We start from the raw sequence: 18,535 nt of genomic DNA on the forward strand, positions 1-18,535 counted from the left end.
GGTTTATGCAACAAAGCATCGAACTTATGACCATATCGATTTTACAAAGTAAATTCTTCTAAACTTAATTCAAACTGAGTTTAAAAGATGCATCAAGCGTATTCATTCAGAAAAACGCAAGCGAAAAGAACGAGTGGACAAGAGCTCAATTATAAAAGGGACATATTAATAAGAGCGACTATCAAAAAGGCGCATATTATTAAAGATGAACATTGAAAGGGACAATAGTATTTTTAATGATGTGATGACAAATAAAAAAGTGGTTTTCTATAAAGTCTAATGAAGAGTCTTTTTTCAACTCATACAGTAATTGTCCGAATTTGGTAACAGATTGGTAGTCTCATTACCATAGTCACATTATCTCTTACGTCTATTTCAAACAGCTAACGGATAGTCGATTTAGAGGGATGTTTCGATAATACCTAGGAAGTATTTGGTGAATTTCTATTTGAATAAGTTTTAAATTTCAAAACATTCTTCTCTTTTAAAATAAAAAAGTGATTTGCTTCTTTACAAAGATGGTCCGTGTCAATCTGTTTTCTTTATCTTCTAGAACCAGTTTGGTACATAATGCTACTTTCCTATACTTTTATTTGTTGTTGTTGGGTTTCTGCAATACAGTGTTCAGTTTTCAATCCATTTAGACTGTTATTTTTCAGAAAATTTATCAATTTCTTTATACTTGTATGAGCAGCACTAATAAGTCGGTTAAATCCTGTATCTTATCCCTCCACCACATTGTGCGTTTTAGGAAAGACTTCTAAAACAGAAAGTGAATCGAATATATTTTACATCATTAAAAAAATTGTTCCCTGTTTCAATGTCCGCTCTTATTAATTTACCACTTTCTTAATAGCACCCTTTTTCACTTTCCCTTTGGCTCACACCCTTATTAGTGTGAAACTGTATTAGGTATTGTACAGGAGAATGTAAGAAAATTTAACCAACAATCTAAAATAATGCATGCTATAACTCAAGTATTAACGGTTTCATATGACCTTGTTTGTCTGTTTTGAGAAACCAGTATTAAGGGATTTTAAAATGAATGCTTAGAATAGCACTTAAGTAGTTCTTTCAAAAAATATGTTGATAAAAGGAAACCAATTGATAATGTCAAACCAGCGATCACCCTACGAACTAACGGGGTTTTGAAGTATGTGGAAATCAGCAAAAATCAGTGCATTGTACCGTTTGTTTGTTTTTTAAATTTTTAATTACTTTCAGCGTTTGCCACCTGCCCGTGTTCACAATTTTATATAATATTGTACACATTTCTGCAGCCAAATGGCTTGGGTCATCACTGAGACAAGTATATTCTTTATCGATTCTTATGTTATTTAGCGAACAAATTTGTAAGTATCCTGAAATGTTTGGATTAAAACTCTTCCAAAATTTACAAAGATAGTTTGTTTGGGGGTAACTTGCCATTACTAGATCTTAAATCGTATTCCTAAAGTATCAAGTGATTCCACTAAATCTACTTGTTATTTCTCATATAGAACTGTAAGTTTGAGGTTTATACTCATATGTATAAACAAATCAACCTAGTTCGTCAATTTCAATACAGAAGTCCTAACTGATTTGTTTTGTTTGATAACAATAACTTTCAGAAAAGGTAAAATATCGATCAATAACATGAAATTACTTCATACATATATTTATCAGTAATGTTATTCATTAACGTTCATGATTTATGTATGCTTAGTCTCAAAAATCACTTCTCGCGTATTTCTAAGTATTCCTTCCACCAGGGCTTCTGAGTCACTTAAGAATACAGAATCACAATAGTTTTTTCAGTACTGGGCAATGGGATATCAGATTGTTCTCTAGTAGCAGTTGGTCATATGAGACATACCAGTTTACAGGTCCAATCAAACTGTTGCAAATTATATTACAGAGAATACTATAGGGAAGAAATCAACTTCGGTTGATATTTGATAACAAAGTTTTTATTAAAACAACGAAAACTTAGTTTATAAGTCTAGCTGAAATTCTAAATAGAAATACGATAAATACACTAATAAAAATGGAAGGTACACATGGTGATTAAGGGTTGAATTGTAAATTATGTAAACATTGGTGGGTTTTACGACTATCGAGTTATAACAGTCAGAAATGGATCAAAGAGAAACAATTAAGATATATACCTATCAGTGTACAGAATAATAATAAAATACGAGCTCGAATGTGTCTGTAACACTCATCGCATCTTATTTGCGGTCCCTAAGTAAGTGACATATCAGGTTTATTGTAAAAAGGATTCCCATAAGATACTGCAAATAAGGAGTTTCGTACTTTTCTATGGACCTGTACAACACATATGTCTGGTTAGTGATATGAGATGGTTTAAGGCCTTCTATTGATGGATATTGAATGTATCATAGTGATTACAGTAAAAGAAGAGGAAAAATAAAAAAATAACCCAAAAAATTAATATGTAATAGTACATTACTCATACACAATAACTACTAAAATCTGACTGTCAATCCATTAAAGCAAGTTTATATTCTTGGTTTAAAACACTAATATCCAAACGATACATTCTGCCTCACTTTCAAAAAAGCTTATATAATTTTTAAAAGATAAACATTTACTAATAATACAGTGTACATTTGTACCTTATACAATTATAAATACTCCCCTTTTTTTCTATAACGCAAGCAGAATTTAATTTTGTTTACAATATAGTCTTATAATTATAAAAAACTGATTATGGAAATATATATATGTTTCAGTTTTTTGATACTACATCAACATAGCTAATATCAACTGGAAGACAGTTGAAAACTAGGAAGTATTAACATCCGCTTTTGTCTTAGTTTCGAACTTCTGAGGGTTTTCTACCCATGATCTCAAAGGGATCGAACATAGAAACTTCTAATCTTGAAATAAATACATTACTTTCTGACCAGTAAGTTGGAGTTCAATGATGTACACTTTTTGTTCTAAACGATAGAATATAAAGAATAAAATCTAATGTGAATATAGACACATCGGACTGGAAACGTTTCATTAAACTAAACATTCAGGCAAAATAAAGTTTACATTAAGCGCGTACTTGCGATCGTATCGTAACGTTTTTGGTGGGATGATGAAGTTTAATTGTTAATGAAACAAAGTTATTAGCTTACTGAAGAAATGCTATGAAATGCACAGTAAACGTGTAACTGTTTGATAATAAAAGTCAATCAAGACCCTGCTAAAGATATGAATGTATTTATTCATTTCTGAAGTAAGATGATCATTTGAGTTTTTGAATTTTCATTGCTTCAACTCTTCAAACACAGTAAACCTTGACTATTTAAACGATTTACTTGAGAATATTAGGAAAAGAAAGTGACTGGACAGTATAGGTTTCTGGATTAGGTTGGCTTCTTTTACATGGGTTGTCAGTTCATATTAATGGCAAACTCGAAAAAGTAGTTGATGGACTAAATGTATGCCGATGTAAACCAGCTTTCCTCGGCGGATATTGACCGTTTCTTATCGCTTCGTATAATCACTGGTTTGAGGGTTTTCTTTTTCATATCAGTTGTTAGTGATCTGTTTGTCGCAGAATCCTCACCAACTATACGATCTTTCAAAAACAACTCAGTGATATGGGTCTCCAAGGTAACTTGTAAAGAAACTACATGATGCAACTAAGCCTAATAGTTTTCATGAAACATTTTTACAAACGAGTTCATTGCACATGTAAGTTGACTGATAATTTATTCGTGAAGATGACCCATTTTAAGCCACTTTGGCATACTCTGAAACTTTGTATTACACTGAAACGCACTTTCTGTATTCGGTTGTTGGCCACAAATCAACTCTTCTATAAACCTTATGAACAATGGGAATATAAAGGAAATCCACACAGGATCCACTGGTAAAAATTCGGCCAAGAATATCAATAACGGGATAATTGAAACACATACTAATATAATATAAGATTAGTTTTAAGCAAAATTTTTTTCATTCAACTATTTAGAATTTTATTAAATGTCCTTAGAATATGAGAAATTTACTAATAACCTAAAAAATAGCGTCCTTTTAGTTGAAGTTAAGAAAGATATATCTCCTCTAGTGTCATACTTGAGAGCTTTCTAATGTAATTGTGGGATTATATCCAAAGTGAAAACTTATTATACAATTGTTTGAAGAGTACTTATGGTTTATCAAGTTTGATAAACGTTATGGTTATGTGATATAATATACCCTTCTAGGCCAGGATAATTTTGCAGTAGTTTTCAGGAAAACCAGACACCATCCAGACTTTCACATAACAACCCAAACAGTACAGCTCAATCTCGTTTAACAGGAGAGCCAGACACCACCCAGGCTTAACTCAAGCAGTACAGCTCGATCCCGTTTCGCAAGAGAACTAGACACCATATAGGTTTCAACGCTACAATCTGAATAGTACAACTCAATCCTGTGGCGCAACCACACAGGTACCAAACACTCTGGTGGACCATTCGCACCATTCATATACACATTCACATCACATGTATGATTATTTTGATCAATGGTTGCGTAAATCAATTATGCACAGCATGAACAGGCCAAAGTTGACCTATTTCGCTTAAACGACAGTCAAACTCATTACTGTTAGCAATGACGACATGCCTTACGATGTTCCAATGACAATGGCCCTTGAGGACACTGAAAAGCAACCACCAGTATGAATGAAATCGGTTAACCAGCAAACCAATTTCGCACACGAACAGTCAGCAAAACTTGTCAAAGTAATGACGAACCATTCACAATGTGAATGGCGAACCTCCAATCTCATATGAGACCTTCAGCTATACATGGCAATATACCTTATACTACATATAACACATATGTAGGGTAGTAAACGAAATAGCCCAGCATGAAGCATTAGGGCATAAAGAACGCTTAAATTCCATTGTCTCGTGTCGGAATACTATTACAAGACCGCAAAGATCATTTTTATCGCATTTGCGAAATTTTCATTTTTCCGACTTCAGACCCTGAGTTAGGGGTAGTATCCCTTAATAAACGCATAACACCATAATGTTGCTAAATGTTCTGGAATTCTGACAAACGTTTCTCTACTCAAAAAATGACTTTATGAGTCAATTAAAGCTAGACCACCATGGAAATACTGGAAGCACTGGACGGCCGTTCGGTCCTAGTATGGGACTCTTCAATAGTGCGTATCAACGATCCCGATCGCGGGATTCAAACCCAGAACCTATATGTCTCGCACGCGAACGCTTAACCTCCAGACCACTGAGCTAACCGGCATCCAACGGTATTACCGTCTAATTTCAACCAATTAAATTAATGAAATCTCCATAAAACCCCCTTCCGATAATGTCTCTCCACTTGACGAAGATAAGTAAGATAAAGAGTAAACGAACACTAATCGAAAATAAATTAGGGACGGAGATAGCCTATCAAGACTATGGTCAAATAATACAATGCGTGATAGAATAATAAAAGTACAAAGGAATAGCCGATCTCTAATTAGTCTACGCTTAGGTCGTTCATTATAAGAGAATACCCTTATGTAGTCATTTGTACGCGAATAATGTAGACCTTGATATGAATGTACACAAATGTGTTCCAGCTGTTGCACTTTATGTCAGTGCTTCAAATCAACAAGGATAGATGATAAACAAAGAAATAAAGTTGGACTGCAAACCCATCATTTAAAGGTTAAGCTTTGCCGAGATAACTGAAGGCCTTAGGTTTGGTCCCCATGAAAGTCGTAGATGAGCAATGCTGAGTAGTTCCATATCTGGGCAAAACGACTGTCCAATGCTTTCCGGTCCTCAGTGATTGTCTATGGTCACTTCGTGATGTAAATTCTGAGATTCAACAGCCTCGGCAACACTCTATAATGAATGAAATAATAGTTTTGTCAGTTATTATAAAATAAAAAAGACTGTTGTACAAAAAATAAAGTCTATGAGTAGGGATTATGAAGTGGCATTATATATGAAGATTGATAAAAAGCTGAAAAATGAGTCCATCTGTATCTCTGCACCCTGTTTTGTTTCGTATCATACAGTTTCTAGTCAAGAGCTTAATCTAGAGGTAAGCTCTTCAATATAGCTTATTTCGACAGTGACTGGGTTCAAAGACTGTCATTATATCATGGCATCACTGCCTCAGGGTCTTCTTCAAACCTGCTAATGTGATAACCACCTCTGCATGTTCGAATGGGTAGCGTTTGATCATGAATAACACTTATTTAACTGTAATTGGTTTAAGCCTACCCATCATCAGTTAGTTCATGTGCAAAGAGTAAACTTATGGTTCTTGATGTCTGTCACATCGGTAGGATCACTGATAAACTGAGGTTGAATCCAAGATGTTTCACAGACATTTATCTGGAAGCATGCGAAATTTTCATACATCTATTTATCTTCAAGAGTTATTGCATCTTGCCAGCAATGCAACACATTTACTACGCGAGCTTTTGAATACAAAAGAATTAAACAGCATTACATATCAACATCCTCGGTATATCTTATGGAAATATTAGGTTTAATAATCAATAAATAGTGTATTCAGTATTTGATAAAGATATTCTTTTCAGACCAATTAAAATCTACTTGTCTTAATAAAAATTTCTACTTTGCTTTTAGTGATACTGTTTGTCTCACAATCATTTTCTGTCTAGATTACACTCTTTTACTTCTTTACATTCACCATAGATGATCACATACCGAAGATACGGATTGGTTAAATATTTTATCCATTGGATCATATTGACATTTGACCAGGAGGTAACATTTTTGTTTGAATATGATTTAACATCTTGTTTTCATAGTATCAACATTTTAGGTACATTTAATTTTATTGATAGTCGAAACTATCCTTATAATCAACAGAAAAATAAATATAAATGAAATAATTAAGATTAGTATCAAATATAGATTCGATATATCTTGACCTTCTATTAGCATATAATTAAAAATATTAGGTCTCATATGCAAAGGTTTTGAAATTTTCATAAAGATTACCTTTTTCTGAGTTGTAGAAACATTTTATTGATCATCAATTTGATTTAAGTCGTTATAGGATCAATTAACAAAGAGTTTATTTTAATTATACTTATTACGGACTTAACTTTTCTATGACGTGAATATTTCTTATCAACTCATCATGAAACCTGGTAGCAACACCAAATATAGTGAACAAAGAACTCAGGGGAGAAAGAAAGACCAGCTTATCGTTTATTGTGAAATTACGGAGTGCCTTTGTAAAATATAAAAACTATACATTAAATACATTATTTACACATCTTTCTTCAATTGTCCTTTACATGATTTATGATTCTTTCAATTCTGTTGCTATTAAAATTACTCACTCCTTATATTCCTGTTCACTTCAATTAGATCTTCTCAATCTTTTGCTGCTGGGCATTTCACTTTTTGTTCGTGTTACATACTACTTATGTCTGTCAACATAAGTAGCATATACCCCACTTGTCCCCTCTTTAAAAGAAAGTCACTCTTGCGTTCGTTCTGCTCGTCGCATCACTTCCTTCTTTGCCGCAATCTTTGCCATGCTCTTTGTTGAAATGTCAAGTTCGCCGGAGCTCTGATCTCCGTAAGAATGTTGATCTGCTGGGCTATCTAAATCTCCGAGAACCCAGGACTTCCACTCCCTGTTCTCCAGTAATCCGATCAGCCATCTACATTCGCGGTCCGCCCAGTAACCGGATGTCCCTTTTCTTTTCCCTGTCGACAACCACTGCTACAGCCGACGCCTTCCTTCAAGAAACACTCCATTCTACCGCACTAACCAGAGACTCCTCTTCTGTCCCCGCGACGGCGTCCTCAGACCTGCTCCCTCCCCGCCTCCCTTTTGGAAGCGAAACCAAATTTAGTGAACGAACACTCAGCTTGAGAATATCAAAGTGATAGATATCAGACTCATGTATGTTCAGGTGCAAGCTTTAAAAGATAACATAATCTATTGCATTAACTTAAGTTTATACAACAATGTATCAGTCCCAACCTAATAGTTATTATACCCTGAAAGCGTTTTCTTGTGGGGAATACAGAACAGATAAAACCGATTCCAACAAAACGTTACCAATAAAGCAAAAGTATATTCAAGCATAAAATGTTGTACGAATCTTTATGATGAAACATACATATGGTATGCACTACTGCTATGTAATAATAAGCAAACGATTAGTTAATTACAAACCAATTTGGGTTAGATTACCATTGAAAACCTAGCGACACTGAACGCCCATTTTTTCCTAGTACGGGACTCCTTAGGAATGATCATCCTTGACCCTGCATGCAAGAATCGAACCAAGGACCTTCAGTTTCGCACGCCTAAACTCTAGATCACTGATTATGAATCCAACGGTTTTAATGTCTCTCTTCAATCAATCCACCACTTTAAGTAGCAAGATTCCATTGTCTTCGATGAGTAATTGCCTCACACCGGACACTGATTAGCTCCATTGGTCACGGCTTTTTACCAGAACCCTGCAAAAATTTTCTCAGCTAGTCACTATTGAACACATGACTTCAGTGTTTGCACTGGATCTTCAAAGAGGCTTAAATCACACATAGACTTGTGATGTGATACATGCAAAAACAATTATTCAGTATTATGTATTTTTCTTATATTACTGAAGTACTCATGTTAAAAGTTCTTCATTAAATGCAAGCTAGTGATATTCCTAAAGAGGGACTTCAGTTGCTTAATTTACAAATAACCAGTGTTGAGCATCAAAAATCATTTATTTTTTGTTTATTTGTTAGTTAACGCTTTATACCCTAATTATTATTTAGTAGTAGATAATTTTCACATTTTCAGACCTCATTGCCTAGAGAATTTAGTCGAAGATAGTGCAGGATGATGACTAGTATTGTGGTGTAGGTTACTGATATCCACATAAGTAGTATATGGTGATGGTCAGGCATTGAATGTATTTCAGTAGAAGATCGATAAGAAGAGAACGGAAACGGCACGCGATTGGTACGAAAATGCATGAACAATTATAATCGGAGACTATGGGCGGATATTTGCAGAAGAAACAGTCAAATTGAGACAATTGATTGTTATTTTGCAAATTAACTGTTCACTTTATGATTCTTATACTTTAATGAGATATTCTGTAATGTGTTTAAATACATTCGATTGTCCCCACTCATGTTCTCATTCACTACAGTATAATTTACTGGATAAAATGCATTTTCTCTGATATCTAGCCTCTAGAAATAATATAAAGAGAACACTGTACCCAGTTTTCGTGCTAGTTAGCTCTTTTTCACATCTCTTATACAGATTTAGTCGACGATTCCCATAGGATTCAACCCTATAACTCTTAACGGCTCAGCCGAAAACACTACCGAAAGCCAATTTTTGAAGAACCGAAATGTACATACACCAAATAGTTATTGATGAGTCTGCTTATTGAAGGCTCAATTCGATTTCCTGGCTGCTTTTTATAACCTTAGACTAAATCTACAGAGCTACTTAAACATAAGAGAAAAGGCTCAGATTTCAAGAAACAGCTTCACTTCAAGGATAAGGTATGTACAAAAAATCTAACGTATCTATACTATTTAAGATTAACTTGATCATCCGTTAGGCTCTAAAAGCACATTAAATATAACAGTAAGAAGGTATATACTCAATCAAAAACGTAACACGTGATCTGCCATCCTTCTGAATATTTCGAAGAAAATTCTATTGAATCGCGATTGAATAAAATGTTTCCAAGTGTTTCTGGGCCCCTACTGACTTTACGATGGATATTTCGGATGTATCTTATCTATGAGTATCCCTTTACACGGTACCTATTCTGATGGGTTTCAAATCAGTTGTCTTCAAACATCTAAAATGCTTTCCACGTTAAAATAATATTTTTTTGTCAACATGCCATGAAATATATTTTACAGTTAAATCGCATTTTATCCAAGTGTAACTGTTATCTAATTTCTCCTCATATGATAGCCCGATTCTCATAATTCCTTATTTCACAAACAAACATGAAACGACTATTATTTTTGAGTTACATGACTGTTTTGAAACGACTGTTTATGGTTTCGCAAAGCTGTTTACAATAATTTTGATTGTTAGTATAGTGTTCTTAATATGAATGTAGAAATAATCTCTCTCATGACATCTTCTCCACCTGATCCAAGGAGGTAATGATGTCTATTCAACTGGCTAATCTATTTCGTTTATAACTGAGAAAGTCTATTTACCAACAATTAATACATTTTATTTTAGTGTCATAGTTCTTTTACAAGTTCAAGATTTACGCGTAAATACGAAATGTGAATAAACCATAATTTATTGATCATCATCAACATCGTAACTAATAACTTTTCATTTTCGATAGAATAACTTTAAAATTGAAATAGTACTGTAAAATTTCTAGTTCAAAATTTAGTTGTGTATACAGTTGGACTGGCACTTTTTAAAAATGTGTATGTATATCAATGTATATAAAAGAAGATTGAAGGTAAGGATAAGGTCAAGTAAAAATTTTAAAATTCTATAAACGAAAGGTAACTTTCTTCTTATTGTACGCCATCTAAATTATATAAGCTATATCAAAAAACGACCAAAGATATAATCGTTTTTTTAAACTGGTATACATTTTTGTGTATGCACTTGGGCCTGCTTATCTATATTTCTAGTGTAAAACCACGTGTCAATGAAGCACACTTATCCCTAAAGCCCACAGTGTTTCCTATAAAGATAAATTAGACTAGACATGTATAACTAGGACAGGCACCATTAGGCACACAAAGTGTATGCACCCGCAACATTATACATACACATTCATAATAAATACTCTTGATTCGTTTTCCTCTAGCTCACAGTTATCAAGGTGCTTGGTATCTTATTTCATAAGTAGGAGAAAGTTTCAGTGATTTACATAGATGATAATTAATGAAATGTTATGATATGTTTCGTGTTTCCACAGTAATTATCACCTTATATTCAAACAACTTGATATCATATATATTTCATGTGTTCAAAGAGTAAACTTTTTGGGTACATTTGGACTTTTACATCATAAAAATTTAAAATGTCTCATGAAAAGTAACTCAAGTATTTGATATCAGAAAGTCTGCATTAACATTGTAAATTCATACGTATTTGTTGATTATAAGATCATATATTTTCGTTCATAGTTACCAAACTACTGAAATTCAGTTTAAATTTGATTTTGTTTTTATATCAAAGAAATTTCTGAATTCAACAATTTCGAAAGATACAATTAACTCACTCAATTCAATATAGAAACACTTATGCGTTAAACCAAAACAATTCAGTATAGAATTTCTTTTTGTATTTAAATATACACAGAAACAAGGTGATAAATTTTTTTTTTCATTTTTATTGTGGATTTATTCTGTTGAGTATCGATTTTCAAAAAGAATAAAAAAAGTGAACACTAGAAAATATTGTTTGAACTGATTCAACTATACAAGTAAACAAATAAAACACTAAAATATGCCTCCAGGTAAGTGAAGATCTATATTATTTCTTAAAGATGGTTCGATTGCGTAATAATATTTCAATTTTATTGAATATAGTTAGTTAAAATTAAACATTGTCTCATCTATTTGTTGTATTTAATTATTAATAAATGAGAAGGGGATTTTGTGGAGATTTCAGTATTTTCAAAATTGAAACCATGAGCCAATTGAAGCTAGACCACCATGGAAAATCTGGAAGCACTGCTTGACGGCCATTTCGTCCTTCTATGGGACTCCTCAACAGTGCGCATCCATGATCCCGCCTTGCGAGCAAGATTCGAACCCAGGACCTACCAGTCTCGCGCCAGAGCACTTAACCGATAGACCATTGAGACGGCATCCAATAAATGAATCATACAGTAAATAAATTTTTTAACTGCTTTTTATTCTATTAACCATGATGATCTTAATACCTTGCGTTTAAAATTGTAACTTGAAGCCAAATGTATGAACCTTGACTTGAATACCGAGTTATATTTTTATGTTGTTTGATGTAATTCTAGGCTAATATAAGGAATATCTATGTGTTTATTTGATTCAAGTATGTTAATTTTACTAAATTGTATTATTCAATCAAATTATTCCAATCGTCTTATATGATGAATTCTTTTAGACAGTCATGTTAAGACTGAAATCATTCTTACGTGAGACCGAAGGTTCTGGGTTCGAGTCCCGCATGAGGGATCGTGAATGCGCACTGTTGAGGAGTCCCATACTAGAACGATACGGCCGTTCAGTGCTTCCATGTTTTCAGTAGTGGTCTAGCTTAAATTGATTCATGAATTCAACTATTTAAAAAACTATTTGATCTATGATAATAATATTGTTTGATGAAGAGAAACTTCGTGAATAAGACACCGAACTTTGATTATTACACTTAAATTACAGTTCAAACAAAATTTATGTACAATTTTTCTATCAGTACATTTCATGAATTTTTCATGCAATAAACAAACTGAAAGAAGGTTAATTATTAATGTACTAGAAAATATGTTTAGCTAACTATTTGGGACAAAATTAACTATAATAAGATTATAGTTTTTATTATCTTTCAGTTTAGGACTTTTCAGTGGCATCTGCTCTTGACCACAAATTCAAACATTAGCAAAATGTCTATCGTCAAACAAGCTAGAGTCAAATGATTTACATTATCAACTTCAGTGAATTAGTAATATCCAAGATATAACCATTTAATATAATAGTTGGTATGATGAAATTTATCTGTCATAAGTTCAATATGAGTTTAGATTAGGTTGAGAGTAGTCAGCAGTTATTTTCAACGCGTATATAATGTATATTTCAAAGTGATTTTACATGGGTCAAGAGTTCCCCACTGGAGCATTTACCTCATTTTAGTCACTCAACTAATATATTGATCCTAGTATTATTTAAAGAGGCTGTTCACAGTTTTTATGATTTCTTTCATATCACTGGATATTATTAGCTTGATCGCTTCAAACGCGTTATTCGTTTATTTTTAAATATATTAACTTTCGTAAGTTTGAATGGTGCTGGCCGAAACAGTGAATAGCTGAAGGATGCGATTGATGTCGTCCATTAGTTTATGGATTACAAGCTTAATATAAAGTTAACTGGTTTTCATGACAATTTTGTGACTAGGATCTTACATAACCTGAACATTGAGTGATTAACCAAGCTCTTGCGCATAGATGTTAGGAATTTAAAGATAGCCGACCTAGTATACAGATCATCCGAGATAATTTATTACCTAAGACTGATGTTTCGATCCAAACACGTCTAAACAAAAACATAGAATGATAGAAAAATTACAGTCTATTTCAATCAAAATGCTGAGAATGCACTCAATTATTATCTAAAAAGTAGGGTATTGTGTTGATTAAACAAATGAGTGCTGTCATCAAGAAGATATTCGTTAGAATTCTGCCTCCACTAATACAATAAACAGTACTACTTTAAAATGTGTTTCTTCAGTGCTAATCAAATACTTACATAATTTTTGTTGCTTAGTAAACAAGTATGCTCACTACAGTAACCACAATATTATGATGGTTAAAAACTATCACTTATCCTTTATTTCATAAACATTTATCTACTTAGGTATTATTCTCGATTGTGGTGATAATTTTCATTAACGATTGTGTATCAAAAGCTTAGATCGACTCTTGAATTCAACTGTGAAAGTATTACAACCCCCAAAAATCCTCATACTGATAGTAGTTATGTGCTCACTAACGACTAGCTTCAAGATGAATTTCTTGGAATTCTAATTAGAAGCAGTGACTAATGGAGTCCAATCCATGTTGGATGTGAGATAGTAACCCACCGAAGACAATGGAAGATGGTTGCCGAATTTCATAGATTGATTAAGCATTGAGACCGTTGGTTGCCGGTTCTGTTGTCTCGAAAGTTAAGCATTCGCAATCGAGACCGAAAGTATAGGATTGTCTTTATCATAAAAAGTAACCAAAAAAATATTTAGATGTAAGGATCACGTCTCAGTGATCTTATTTTGACTGATAAATACTGATATTTGCTACTGAAAATAGTGGTTAGGTCGAAGAAATTAAAACTACAAAGACAGTAGATAAAGACTCACTTGACTTTTAAATTAATTCAAAATTAATTTCAGTCACAAATCGATTACCTGAAGTAAAATAATTGACTTTTAGACTACTTACTAGAAATTCAGTAGTATACTAGTTTAAATCACAGGGAACGTTGAGTTTTATATGACTTACTCATGTTAATTAAATAAACAACATTCAATCGATGTATGTTAGCCGTCAAGCTTAATTAAAAAGGTTGTTGAAATGGCAAAATAATGAAAACATTTATTGAAATTAAAGCAAGATTTGGATTTATGTACGAAAACATTTATCAATTTTAAACGCAAGAATTTTACGAAAGAACGTTTTTCTTGTCAGTAAATTTTAGTCAGATTTTACGTCTCAGTTCAAGTGAATGATTTGTTATTGTAATATTCGAAAATATAGGGTATTACTTTAAGATCATAATTTTGAGAATACTCTTACATATTTTTCATTGTACGAGGTTATAGTCTGAGTGAAATTGTAAGTTTAGTAATGGAAGTAAACCAAGTTAAGATAAGGTGAAACAAATTTATATAATAGTCATCAAATCTATTGTTCGATCAAGCTTGACAAATTCTATAAAATCATTCGGATTAGGTATAGAGATAAAAAGTATATGGTGTGTTTAGTAATAAAGGAAACACAAAAGAAGATAGAGAAGCGTCTTTGGTAATCTTATGATCGAGACCATTGTTAAGTTACTATGATTAATGAAAAAAGAATGTAGAAGTCAAATAAAACTAAACGCTGATGGATACAGAGAGTTTATGTCATTTTCTCGTAATGTTGAATTAGTCTATTTCATTTTCTTCTAGGGAGTAAGTGAAATTTGTCACTTACAATCATATGTTTTGTGACAATATTGTATGATCAGTGTAAATGCGTTCTTATATGTAAGCTAAGATATATATGAATCAAGTCACTGTTTTGTATAAGCAATAATCCACAATTATGCGACATAATGATAGAGTTATGATGCATTAGATGTTGATACGAAGAACGTATTGATGACTTGGCTTTAGAAAAGATGGTAGTTAAGATTGAAAAAATGGATAAAATCATGACAAAATTTGAGTCAACGCCTGAAAACTATAAATACCGTACTCAACTGATTGTACTACTATATCTAGCTACTTGAAAGATTTTTTAGTCTTGGTGTTGTAAAAAATGAACACACCCCACCAAATTTTACGTCCTCTTATTTCTAAAGTAATCCAACAAATCTAGATACAGTTATCAACTGAAGAATGTACTTAGTATAACATTATTTGTTATGATTTCACAAAGTATACTAATAATGACCCTAATAACGACCCCATCCCGTAAAAAACTAACTCGCTAAAAAGGACGCTAACTAGAAAACATAATTCAAACCATTTAAACTCTGCCCTCCAAATTGAAGGAAGAATTGTGACGCCTCATGATGAAAGCCGAGATTCTTCGGAAGTCACGAGGCCGATGCTCCTTTTAACAACCAGAGCAACAAATTTTATAAGTAATGCCAAAAGTAGATAGTGTTGTAATTAAATAAGTCTATAATCAAGTGTATGTTAGCCCACAAGTTCTTACCATGTGAAATGACGTTTTCTGCCTGTTATCTTGTGGATCAAAACTATTCTGTTATAAACAGGGTCACCAGAATTAAAATCATGTAATTTTGAATGATTATTTTTAAATCAATAGGATATAAGCCTATTCATACTGGCTTGTTACTGTCGGTTGTTGCAACTGTGACAACTAATTATTTATATAAGTCACAGAATCTTACTGTGTTTAATTTTTGTTTCAATAATGAACTATTATATTATTTATTACGCTTTCCTGGAAAGAACAGTTGGGATTTGGGTTTTGAAGTATTATATTATCCAATAATATCACCGATGTATTTACGTAAATAGATGTGAAGCAAAAATGATTATCATGTTTACCTTTTTTTATTTTATGGAACTGTATGAAATTATTACCTTCTGTCGAAATAATTTCTGTATGATGCAAACAATATGTGAAGTTTTTGAACTCTGGTAGTTACCAGATACTGTTTTTTTTGGCGAAATAGCAAACTAAATGTCCCTAGCATGTAAAGTCTCGTGACAAGTAACTAAACAATTTCAGTTTTATTAGGACTTAGTGTGATAATGCTTGAAATTTATTCTCAGATATACATTCACACAATATCTCACCTAAAAACTATTATTAGTGAAATACTGAATGATAAATTATTTGGTGTGTAAATCTATCAAATTATTCTACTTAGCGGACTATTCAGTGATGAATTAATTATTTAACATTATTCATGGAATTTTATTTTAATTGACAATCTAACACTCAGGGGGAATGTATATTTATTGCGAGATGTTACGATGTATTTACATGTTACATATAGATAGACTTTAATCATTCATTTGCATTTTCCGTTGTGTTCTGCAATCTGAACTGTCCTCTCGACTGGCCTCCAAGTACTCTGCTAATGCCGTGCTTTCGATGCACACAAACTCTTCACTTTGTCTGATTGTTGTTGCAACTTTGACACCACGTTCCACTAAACACTAGTTGCAAAAATCCTTATGAGTAGCGTCCACTTCATTTGTACTTTCGGATTAATGATTAGTAAATAATGCAATCCTTATTAGATAATTAATTTATTCACAATGACTAGTTTGCACTACACACAATTCGACAGGGAAGTTAGATGGGTTTACAAAAGCAGATTTAGACTTTCAAATAACGAACCTGTCATCTGGCTTACAATTTATAGAGGTTCATATTGGTTTTCCGGTAAATGTAATGTAGTGGCTTAGCTTTGTTTATCAGTCACCTTGATAACCGTTAATCTATAAATCCCAAAAAAGTTTGAAATCAGGTAATAAGAAACGGCGAATACATTTTGTTAGCGGGTAACACAGATCACAAAGCTACAAGCTCATCGAGCGAATTTGAAGCAGAGAGGCGAATATGTATATGCGAGCTAATACAGAGATGAATTTATAATCAAGTCGAATATGGAGCAGGTAGGCAAGGCAAAGGCTAATAACAGGATTTGAGTGCATATATACACGGGGAAGAGAATGACTTATCGAGCGATATTTAAGCTATCAACATTTGAACTAAAGAAAGGTGTGTGCGTAGGCTATCATGCTATCAAGCGTACACGTTTATACAGACAAGATAGTGATCATATTAGCACAAAGAAGTAGACGAGTTGCTAATGCTCAAATAACAGTGTCTGCTAAATAAGTTAGTTAAAGGGATCAACAAAAATTGAACATAATCGAAAATGATTGTAGGAGGGCTGCTATAGTAATAAATAGAAAGTGAATAAGTAGGCTGTACATTTAACAATTATTATTAACATGCGATATAAATTCGTTTACAAAGTAAGCTGAAAGACTTTTGGAATCAAGGTAATTGTAACTTAGCCTGACGTAAAAACTTCCATTAATAATCCACTTCCGAAAAATATGGTTTTATTCAGAAATTTCTGTTATTTTGTCACATATTACTAAGTGTACAGGTGTATTAGTTCAGTGGTTTAGAGGCTAGGCGCTCGCGCGCGAGGCTGATAGGTCCTGGGTTCGAATCTCGCGAGGCGAGGTCGTGAGTGCGCACCGTCGAGGAGCCCCACAATAGGACGAAACAGGTGTATTAGCTCATAGATATTTCGTTGTTTTTAAGTTTGAGCTGGATTTCGAAAATTCCTATCAATATGTCACTTTTACAACAGCGGTCCTAGACACATTAAACACATGTTAATTTCACCAATTATTTACAAACTGTTCTTTATTTCAAATTTGTAAGGTACTAGCTACTGAATTCGACATACGGAACCCCATTTAACAAAACTGAAGGCATTATAAATGAAACCAGTATTATCGCAGAAAGTTTGATTGAAGATCCCATTGCCTCTAAATGACAGAAATATAATGGGTCATGAACTGTTAAATTACTTATAATAGTCTTCTGATTATAAAATCATTTGCTATGTTACGACTTACAGGATGGTTAGAAAAACAACTATATCGGAGATGAAAAAGTAGTGTTTAAATGATCATTTAAATGACAAGTATGTCAAAATAAGACAATTGTTTTTGACAAAATATGTTTTTCTGCTGCAACATCAGTCATATTCAGTGGTAATTATAGTAGAAGCCTAACTACAATCTTGATTATAAGTAGAAATGGATGGTGACTAGCAGTGGAATCCAGGACATGCGTTTCGTCCTACTTCGGACTCGTCAGCTGAATGTAGTTGCATCACACAGCTCATATTCAATCCGGGGCTCGAGCCCAGTACCCTTAGGTCTTATGAACAAAGATGTCGAGTCCTTTATGTGTACTATTCTCAATGAACAGCATTTCTTAACTATTCTCCCAAAAATATCAAATTTTGGGGGAAACAAATTTGAGATGTTATAATTCTCCGGTAGTTAGTCAGTTAAAAGAGATACGGTAGGAAGTTCTTTATCGAAAAACAATTAT

Source organism: Schistosoma mansoni (assembly GCF_000237925.1).
Source record: "Schistosoma mansoni, WGS project CABG00000000 data, supercontig 0170, strain Puerto Rico, whole genome shotgun sequence".
Lineage (NCBI taxonomy): Eukaryota > Metazoa > Platyhelminthes > Trematoda > Strigeidida > Schistosomatidae > Schistosoma > Schistosoma mansoni.